Below are 10,390 nucleotides of genomic sequence, written 5' to 3' on the forward strand. Positions count from 1 at the left end.
GGGTTGTGAGTGTGAATGAATGTGTGAGTGTGTGCGAGAGTGAGTGTGCGAGAGTGAGTGTGTTGCGAGTGTGTGTATGAGTGTGAATGAATGTGTGTGTGTGGTGTGAGTTTGTGAATGTGTGTGTATGTGTGATGTGTGCGAGGGTAAGCGAGTGAGTGTGTGTGGTGTGTGTGCGAGTGTGTGTATGAGTGTGAATGAATGTGCGTGTGTGTGTGTGTGTGTGAGTGTGAATGAATGTGTGTGTGTGTATGTGAGTGCATGGATGAGTGAGTGTGTGCGAGAGTGAGGGTGTGTGTGTGTGTGCGAGTGTGTGTCTGAGTGTGAATGAATGTGTGCGTGTGTGTGTGTGTGTTGTGTGAATGTGTGTGTGATGTGCGAGTGTGAATGAATGTGCGTGTGTGTGATGTGAGTGTGAATGAATGTATGTGTGTGTATGTGAGTGCATGGATGAGTGTGAGTGTGTGCGAGAGTGAGTGTGTGTGTGCGTGCGAGGTAGTGTATTGTGTATGAGTGATGAATGTGGCGTGGTGTGTGTGAGTGAATGAATTTGTGTGTGTGTATGTGTGAGTGCATGGATGAGTGTGAGTGTATGCGAGGAGAGTGAGTGTGAGTGTGTGTGTGTGTGTGGGTGTGTGTGCGAGTTGGTGTGTATGTGTGAGTGCATGGATGAGTGTGAGTGGTGTCCTTGTGTGTCATGGTGTGACATGAATGTTGTGTGTGTGTGCATATGTGTGTGTATGAGTGCATGTATGGGTGTGAATGAATGTGTGTGTGTATGTGTGAGTGCATGGATGAGTGCGAGTGTGTGTATGAGTGTGAATGAATGTGTGTATGTGTGAGTCCATTGTGAGTGTGAGAGTGTGTATATGTGTGTGTGTGTGTGGTGTGACGAGTTGGTTGTTCTAACCAATATAGAAAGAATAAGGTGCAGCAAAGCTGGAGACAAAGGTGTGAACCGGTTGGAACATGTGGCATTCATAACACCCAAATGTAGAGTAACACAAGAGAGTAACAGAGTACTCCTCCTTCTTACTTCCGACTTATTGAGACTATTGCTATGACCTACCTGGCCTTTTGTTTACCTATCCGCCTACTCACTTACTTTTCCTTTTATTTCACCTGTACACCTCCCTTCCTACATATTTACCTACACCTACATGACAATTAACATATGTTATAGGTGCAGGCATGGCTGTCTGGTAAGAAATTCACTTCTCAACCATTTGGTCCCGGGTTCAGGCCCACACGTGGCACCTTGGGCAAGTGTCTTCTACTATAGCCTTGGGCTGACCAAAGCCTTATGAATGGATATGGTAGACAGAAACTGAAAGAAGCCCATCGTATATATATATATATACAAGTAAGCAACAAGAATATCTTCGGTAATTTGGAAGATTACTGAAGATATTCTTGTTGCTTACTTTGATTATAATCACCTCATAGATTTATATCGATAATACCATACAAAATTCTGGTGCATCTGACTTAAGTACTATATTCATTTGAATCTAAATTTTGCTGTATATATATAAATATGTATGTATGTGTGTATATATGTTTGTTTGCGTGTGTTTGTCCCACCAACATTGCTTGACAACTGATGCTGGTGTGTTTGCATCCCTGTAACTTAGCAGTTCGGTGGAAGAAACTGATAGAATAAGTACTAGGCTTACGCAAAAATAAGTCCTAGAATCGATTTGCTCGACTAAAGGCAGTGCTCCAGCATGGCCACAGTCAAATGACTTAAACAAGTAAAAGAGTAAAGAGTATAAAGGCAGAAGTATACCTGCTGTGTTTCGCTTATTTTTGTGTGTTTTACTACATAAACATCACCAACTGCCTACCCTGAGTAATTACTGATGGCACGTGCCTGATACATACATGCCCCTACCTACCTGTCTTGCAACCTCCTCACCTAGGTAGGTGGGTTGCCAAGATATACAAGCCCACCCTGTCAGCTACCCTCCTACCCACCTTTTAACACATCTACATACCCACCTAGCTGTCTATTTGCTTCCCCATCTATCTACCCACCCCACTCATCTACCCACAACACCTACCTAATTACAAACCCACAAAAGTACCCTCGACGTGATTAGAAAACTTGTTAAAAATAGCAGCCATATCTACCTCAAATCAAACACCTGCCACCTTAGAAAAGGATGCGTTGCTCTTGTCCAGTCCTCGGTTAGCTGCATAAGGGGGAAAACAGACAGGATAGTCATGACAGGAACGCCTTTTAAGGGTGAGGTTTGGAGGGAGGGAGGGGGAGATCAAGTGTGAAGGGGTGGGGTGTGTGATTGGGGAACAGGTGTAAGCATTTGGGTTAAGTCTACAGGTTGAGGAGATCCTTCTCTCTCTCCCCTACACCATTCCAGAGACCCTGTAAAGGGTCATGGATGCTGGCTCCTTCCTGCCAAAGCAATAAAAAAAAGAATAGCCCTGTAAATGTACAATGCTTGTTGCAACCATTCCAACTGAATCCATAAGGCTCCCTCCCACACAAACATTTGCCATGTCACCCTCACATTCTCTCACTCACAGTCACACTCTACTTCAAGCACACGCTTCACTCCAATCACCCATACCTCACCACCATCCCACACCCCACCTCAATCACACATCACGCTCCTTCACATTTGATTTGCTTCCCCCCCCTCTGCCCTGCTCTCTGCTTCCTCAAGACACCCTTCCTCAAGACCCTCCCACTATACACCCACCACCCAACCCCATTCCACTCCATACCATGGGCTCTTAGTTCCTTGATGGAATTGTAGGGGGCGCTGTCATAACATATAATATACTGAGTGTCTTGGGTATTTTTGATGTTGTGGAGCTTTATCCCTCTCCAGGTGTGACTGTGGCTTGATTTCTTCCAGAAAAAGAGAAAGTGGTAGACAGAAAGGAAGAGTTAGAAAAAGAGAAGAATTGACCACAGTATATAACCGGTATTTTATTTTATTGACCCCCTCCCCAACCATCACCCTGCTTAAAAGATGGAAGGTAAACTTGACCTTGATGGAGTTTGAACACGGGGAGCAAAGGGTTGAATAAAACCACAAAACAATCTCCTTTAAGGGCCAAAAAGTCTGCATACACATATGAACTCACACACACACACACACACACACAAATACACATGCATGCACATACACACATACATACATGCTCATTTATGCACAAGCATACGCACATACATGCACACATACAAACACACACCACATATACATACATGTACATACACACAAATACATAAAGGACCACCCCTGTCATCTCCATTATGGTCACTCCCATTACCATGCGATTATCACTAAGACACTTCATCCTCAATACCTTGGCTCTAATACCCTCAAGGCTACCACTGCCACAATCACTGACACCACTGCTACGGTTTCTACCACAACCACCACCACCACCACCACCACCACCACCACCACCTATAACAGAAACATCTACAACATCATCATCATCATCATCATCATCATAATTAGAAACCAGTGCGGTGACATAATTGCAACGCCAGATTCTCCCCTCTCCCCACTCCCATTATCATCGCTACTGCTATCCCAATCCCTAGCAACATTACCTCCTGCTGAAACCACCACTGCCACCACCACCACCACCACCCCACCACCACCACCACTACCACTGCCACCAGTGCCTCCATCCCCATCACTGCTACCACTGTTGCCACCATCAACATCAACACCACTGCCACTGCCACTACCAGCCAGGTACTTTAACCACTACCACCACCACAAGAAAAGGATAACAACAACAACAATAGTAGGTGGTGGTGGTGGGGGGGGGCATCACCACTGCCACCACTATGATCACACAGTCCACCACTATACACCACCACCACCACCACCACCAGCCCACCCTCATCGCTCTAACCAACATCCATTATCATCCCAGTCATCCTCAGGCTATCAACCCTCATCTACACAGCATCCAATAACAGGCTGCTGGTTTTGAAATTCTTTGTAGCACCTCATTTAACACACTTCCTACTTGCTCCCTCATTCTGTCCCCTACTCATTCTCTTTCCTTATCTCACCCTTACTGTTTTTCTTTACTTATTCACACCAGTTCCAACCCCTTTCAAGTTCAGGGAACCAACTTTCCTCAAACTAGTCGAGGAGAGTTGAGGGGGTCAGAAAACAGTTAAATTTTCCATCACCTACAACGCCTTGGAAACAAATGGAGCCTTTACAGCAAATAGCATGTTGACATGTGTGTGTGTATGTGTGTGTGTGTATGTGTGTGTGTGTGTGTGTGTGTGTGTACACATATACACACACATACAGACTCGCATATATTTAGAGATAAGTGTTTCCAAATGCTGATACAGCAGGCAATGAATATTAAGTAAACAAAACTCATTACATGTTTAGAGTTTCATATTTATTTTATGGATTGCCTAAAATATTGCTTCTGGATTTAGTCTTTCCCTTTGTGACACCTTGGACAAGTGTCTTCCACTGTAACCTTGGTGTGATCAAAGCCTTGGAACTGACCAAAGCCTTGTAAGTGGATTTGGTAGACTGAAACTGAAGGAAACCCATGACATATATATATATATATATCGTTTAGCGTCCGTTTTCCATGCTAGCATGGGTTGGACGGTTCTACTGGGGTCTGTGAAGCCAGAAGGCTTCATCAGGCCCAGTCAAATCTGGCAGTGTTTCTACGGCTGGATGCCCTTCCTATATATATATATATATATATAAATATATATAAATATACACATAGGCACACACACATATACATATACACACATATAAATTTAAATAATAAGGGTAAAAATTGATATTAATTAGATTAATATCCATTTAAACCAGTGGCCTAACATATTGAAAAAGTCTGAAGATTCAGAAAAATTATATTACATACATATAAGAGGAATGACCACTAAGTGGACATCCAATGTGCTAGAAGTAGTCTGGGAACCGAAACCACGATCCTCCAATTGCGCCTCCACTGCTGTTGCTGCTACTACTACTGCTCTTATTGTTGCTGTTGCTGTTGTCGTAGCCAGCATGTAATAAACCATATAGGTAACAATTAATACAAAATATAAAATTATGTAAATATAATTATAGTAAGGGCACTAATGAGCAATCCCATATGCTAGAAATAGATGCCAAATGGCCTTAAGAACTACATTATTTACCACATTGGCACAGGCTGAAAGCAAGGGAAATGAACAAAAAAGATTTTTTTAAATGGTTTAACTATAGATTGGTTTCTGGTTTAGGGATGTAACTCCCTTTACCATCTTCAGTAGGGTACAACTCATGTGGTACTACCCATTAGTACCTTTACTATAATTATATTTATATAATTATATATTTTGTGTGTGTGTGTGTGTGTGTATATATATATATATACACACACACACACTAAAGTGAGTTCATGCTTCGCAGGATGGCCTGCTGTGCTTATGTTTGATCGTAGGGCAACCTGCTGTGCTTGAGGAGACCTATTGAGTCAAGTATATCAACATCAAAATGAAAATCAAATGGAAATTGTAGTTGTGATACCTGTGCCGGTGGCATGTAAAAAGCACCAGCCGATCGTGGCCATTGCCAGTCTCCCCTAGACCCTGTGCCAGTGGCACGTAAAAAGCACCCACTACATTCATGGAGTGGTTGGCGTTAGAAAGGGCATCCAGTTGTAGAAACACTGCCAGATCAGACTGGAGCTTGGTGCAGCCTCCTGGCTTCCCAGACCCCAGTCGAACCATCCAACCCATGCTAGCATGGAAAGCAGATGTTAAACGATGAGGATGATGATGATGACACACGCATATATATATATATATATATATATATATATATATGTCTGTGTGTGTGCCAGTACTTGTCTCCCACCCACCATTTGACAACCAGTGTTGGTGTGTTTATGGTCCTGTAACTTGGTGGTTTGGCAAAAGAGACTGATAGAATAAGTACCAGGTTTAAAAAAATAATAAGTACTAGGGTCGATTCGTTTGACTAAAATCCTTCAAGGTGGTGCCCCAGCATGGCCACAGTCTAATGGCTGAAACAAATAACAGAATAAAGATAATAGATACTATTCCAACTCTTAATTAAATTATAAATAAAAAAAAAAGCAAAAGGAAAAAGACAATGAGAATTTAATTAAAACCTGATTGTTTGAGTATTCAATTAAATTTATTTGTTAAATTAAAATAAGTTGTGTTCTATAGAAAGAGATGAGTTGAGTTCTGACATAATGGTCAGATGTTTTCTTTGAAATGTTTTGGAAGGTTCTACGTAAACAGCCGATTCCTGCCACCTGACTCATTTTCTTCAAAGAACGGCCTTGTCTCTAACGTCAGAACTTCCAGGAATTTATTTCATTTCAGGAAGTTTATTAACTGATTTTAAGAGTTATATTTTTCAGCACATGCCATCATCATCATCGCCATCATCATCATCACCATCATCATCATCATCATCATCATCATCATCACTACCAGGTCTAAGCTATGAGCGATGATCTCTAACTAAACAACTATGAAAATCATGAATAACTTCCATGTGGTAAGTAGCTTGTTTACCAACAACATGCTTCCGGGTTCATTCCCACTGCGTGGCACCTTGGGCAAGTGTCTTCTAGTATAGGATTTGGGCAAGTGTCTTCTAGTATAGGATTTGGTAGACAGAAACTGAAAGAAGTCCGTCGTATATATGTATATATATATGTATGTGTGTGTATATGTTTGTGAGTCTGTATTTGTCCCCCAACATCGCTGTTGTGTTTACGTTCCCGTAACTTAGCAGTTCAGCAAAAGAGACCAATAGAATAAATACTAGGCTTCCAAAGAATAAGAAGTCCTGAGTCGATTTGCTCGACTAAAAGGTGGTGCTCCAGCATGGCCGCAGTCAAATGACTGAAACAAGTAAAAGAGTAAAAGATTAGTTTCTTGCTCTCAGTGCCAGATTTACTATTGTGCATAGGTGTGCTTAAGCACAGGGACCCATCGACCAGGGTGGGCCTATCTTCCTATGTAAAATAATTTTTAGGATGAATTTTTCAAATGTCAAACATTTAAATATTTTTCCTAAAAGTTATAAAGTGAAATTAATAATGTGAATGCTTTTACACATTATTTTTCAACATAAAGGGGCCAAGTAAGGGACCCCCGAGTAAGGTGCTTCGTAACTTAACTAGCACAGGGTCTCATTTGTCCTAAATCCAGCACTGCTTGGCCAGCTAGAAACAGCAGTTATATCTGCCTCAAATCACACCCTACAATCTCAGAAAATGACAAAGTAAATAATGTAGTTTTGTGTTTGTTGCTCACAGGAAAAGAACTGGTTATAGGACCTCATTTCATGTCATCCAAATTCAGGTGATTAATGACAGGTGGTGGGTGTGGAGATATAGAAAACAACTCAGTTATTATCATTGCAGAGATGTGGATACACACCCACACCCACACACAAACACACACACACACACACACATGTGGCATGCAAAAGCACCCATTACACTCTCAGAGTGGTTGGCATTAGGAAGGGCATCCAGCCATAGAAAACCATGCCAAATCAGACTGGATCCTGGCGCAGCCTTCCAGCGTGCCAGCCCAGTCAAACCGTCCAACCCATGCCAGCATGGACAACGAACGTTAAATGATGATGATGATATATATGTGTGTGTGTGTGTATATATATATATACATAGTAGAGGAAAACCACTATGTGGACACCCTCATGCTAGAAATAGATCCGCTATGGTCTTATCACTAAGAAATGTTCTCAAGAAAAATTTAGCAAAAACCAAAACGTAATCGAGCAGGACAAAAGAAAAAGCAATAAAAATATGGATTATTCGTATACATGTTTCACTATTAACATATTACGTAATTTTACTTACGTAGATCATCGGTGCGATCATCTAGTAGAATATAATAAGGGTATCCACATAGTGGTTTCCCTCTAATATGTATATAATACAATTTTACTGAACCTTCAGTTTTTTATATGCTAGACCACTGGTGTGAAATCGATGTTAATTAAATTAATATCTAATTTCTCAACCCTAATTTTAATTTAAATTATATATATATATATATATATATATATATATATTATATATATATGTATAGATATATATATGTATATATTTATAGATATGTATATATATATATATATATATATGTATATATATATATATATTATATATATATATATATGCTATAATATATATATATGTATATATATATATAATATATATATATATGTATATATTATATATATGTTATATATAATATATGATATATATGTATATATTATAATGTATATATATATTATATGTATATATATATAATGTATATATATATATATATATATGTATATATATATATATGTATATATATATGTATATATATATATATATGTATATATATATATATATGTATATATATATATATATAGGTATATATATATAATATGTATTATATATATATATAATATATATATTATATATAGTATATATATATATATATGTATATATATATATATATGATATATATATATATATATGTATATATATATATATATTATATAGATATATATATATATATATATATATACACACACACATGAATGTAAGTCCCCTTTGACTAAATTAATACCCCCTTGAAACTATAAAATCACACATACAATAACACCTGTAATATTACAACAAATTTCTTTGGTTTCAATACCTGTAACTGTCCTCGCTACTTCCATGCCTCTTTTTAGGTTACCTTTATCTTTTCCTTGCTTCTAATTTTAATCCCCTCCCTCTTTATATGTAGGTTGTATATATATATTTCTTATTATTTTCTATAAATTCTTATCATTTTGTTTTCTTATTTTGATATTCTTATTTATTAACCTCTTATCCCTTCATCATCATCATCATCATCATCATCATCGTTTAACGTCCGCTTTTCATGCTAGCATGGGTTGGATAATTTGATGAGGTCTGATGAACCAGATGGCGGCACAAGACTCCAATCTGATCTGGCAGAGTTTCTACAGCTGGATGCCCTTCCTAATGCCAACCACTCCGAGAGTGTAGTGGGTGCTTTTACGTGCCACCGGCATGAGGGCCAGTCAGGTGGTACTGGCAATGACCATGCTCAAATGGTGCTTTTTATGTGCCACCTGCACAGGAACCAGTCTAGCGGCACTGGCAATGACATTGTTATTTTTCTTGATAGTAAAATATTTTCAGTTACTTAGGTCTGTGCAAGATACTTATACTATATTCATATAAGCATATAAATATTTGTGTATATGTATAGATGCATATATGCAGATGTATATGTGTGTGTATGTAAATATATAAAAAAAAAACCTTTGTGTGTGTATCTGTATGCATTATTTTACGACACTTGTGCTGGTGACATGTAAAAAGCACCGTCTGAACGTGGCAGATGCCAGCGCCGCCTGACTGGCGTCCGTGTCATTTGCCAGCCCCTTGGCCCCTGTGCTGGTGGCATGTAAAAAACACCCCCTACACTTATGGAGTGGTTGGCATTAGGAAGGGCATCCAGCTGTAGAAACACTGCCAAACCAGACTGGAGTCTGGTGCAGCCTTCATGGCTTACCAGACCCCAGTTGAACCGTCCAACCCATTCTAGCATGGAAAGCGGATGCTAAAAGATGATGATGATGAAAACAAAATCAGTTATACTAACCATTACCTTTCCATTCAGGTATTTACAAAGGGAAGCCATCCCTTCCTCGTAAGCCTTAGTGATACGCACCGGACCGTGGTTTCGAGATTATTGTCTCTTATCAACGGGCGGTAACCACCAGGTCACGATGAAAGGCAAGGCTTGCTTTGCAAATAAATAAGAGTTTTTCTAGTGACGTCTGCCACTGATTTCGAAAAACTGACTGTAAGCATTATTAAATCTCAGAGTGAGATGTAAACAGTAACCGCTCAACAACGTAAAGTATAAAAGCCATCTCAACATGGCCAACCACAAAGTGAGGGTGTTTCCTTTTAATGTTTATAATTGATACACACACACCTTTTAGTTATTTCTGTTATGATCTCATTGTGGAATTCTTAAATTTTATTTTATACAACATAACAATATTGTTTATAATCGTTCCCCCATTGTGCCCCTAATAAATTTTCCTCTATTTGCATTTTAAGTTTCTTAATGTCTTTCCTGGTAATTAACATCATGATTTAAAGTCTACCTTTACCCTGCCTCTTTTTTTATAGACAGTTACTCTTCCTAATTATATACAAAATTAACTCTTCCTAATGTTTTATTTCCTTTCTCTTGGAGAAAAGTGATACCTTTGATATTTATGACTACACCTAGCCATGAGCTGTCAACTCACTCATTTTCTTCAGCCAAAGTAGACAT

General features: G+C 39.1%; 1 long non-coding RNA gene across 1 annotated transcript in view; it reads right to left on the bottom strand.

Annotated features, from left to right (window-relative positions):
* The window catches only part of LOC118767489, a 21,021-nt gene extending 19,162 nt beyond the window's left edge, over positions 1 to 1,859 (bottom strand). Inside the window, exon 1 of the long non-coding RNA XR_005003409.1 lies at positions 1,848 to 1,859. This is a non-coding gene — a long non-coding RNA (uncharacterized LOC118767489). The remainder of the gene's footprint in view (positions 1 to 1,847) is intronic.
* Between the last annotated feature and the right edge of the window lie 8,531 nt (positions 1,860 to 10,390).

The sequence above is a fragment of the Octopus sinensis genome, linkage group LG22 (assembly GCF_006345805.1).
Source record: "Octopus sinensis linkage group LG22, ASM634580v1, whole genome shotgun sequence".
In the NCBI taxonomy this organism is placed as follows: domain Eukaryota; kingdom Metazoa; phylum Mollusca; class Cephalopoda; order Octopoda; family Octopodidae; genus Octopus; species Octopus sinensis.